Source organism: Fulmarus glacialis, unplaced genomic scaffold (genome assembly GCF_000690835.1).
Source record: "Fulmarus glacialis isolate BGI_N327 unplaced genomic scaffold, ASM69083v1 scaffold20093, whole genome shotgun sequence".
Lineage (NCBI taxonomy): Eukaryota > Metazoa > Chordata > Aves > Procellariiformes > Procellariidae > Fulmarus > Fulmarus glacialis.
Genome location: NW_009205162.1, coordinates 47229 through 48344, shown reverse-complemented (window position 1 = coordinate 48344; position 1116 = coordinate 47229).

Sequence of the window (1116 nt, the reverse complement as noted above, 5' to 3'; positions counted from 1 at the left end):
GCTGGCATTACACCTCTTGATAAGCTGTTCACAATTGGTTCGTGATGGTAACTTGACTGCAGCCAGAATTTGAAGCTTAACTCAAACGGTGAGTAGGGGGAGAGAGAGAGTATGGAGAGACTTGTTAAAGAAATTTTAACACAAGTGATGAGGAAGTTGTCCCCCAGGTGTTCCTGCACTCTCCCTGTTTGTGGGAAAATGTGCTTTATAGGTAACTACTTCCACAGGCAGTGGCCCTCCAGTGCATTTAAGAAGTGGTTTAAAAGCCTCCAAGAATCACTATTTCCTATTCTTCCCATTCTGGAGGGGCTTCCTGAAGACATCCAAAGTGATCTCTAGGAACGCCTGGAACATCGCTAGCAGGGACTGCATGTATTCTCCAGCAGGCAGCTAGTCCCGTGCTGCTTAGGAGTAGAAAATAAATCGCTCTGATACCAGAAAATTTACCTATCCTTGAGAAAAGCATAATCTTTGCTAAATTTGGACTCCTCTCCCCATCATTGCTTCTCTTGCACCCTGTGCAGCCCCCTCGTCTGTGACTGGGCTGTGGGATCGTGGGGCAGGAGGGCAGCAGGCAGCTGAGATGAGAGTTGCCTCTACGTGGAAGTGGAGACCAGGAGCAGATGTTCACAAAAGGCAAGTAAAGCCGATCAACATTTGTTAACGAACATTTTGTCAAAACCAAAAACTACAGGGACAGTGGAATTGGAGAAAGAAAAGTAAGTTCAACTTTTTCCAATGAAACTGTTTAGAAAAGAACAGAAAGTGTGGGCAATGTCAAAACAGAAGATTTTTGAGATTTCTGGCATGGAACAACATCCATTATTTTGAAATTACCTTTCTTTTAAAAAGACTGTTAATCAAAAGAAATAAAGGCCAAAATAAAACATTTAGACTTACATGTGGTCTTTGAAAAGAAACGTTAAATAGTGCTTTAGTCCCAGTTCAGGAAAATACAATTTTGAACTGTGGAAACTTCCTGCCAATCCACTTCTGATGCCCACTGCATAAAAAGGTAGCTGTTGGATGCAACGAATAGCCAGTTAAAGGAGTGGATCGATGTACATTTAACACACAAAAGTGCTTCAGCAACCTCAAAGAATCACCTTTTTTTAA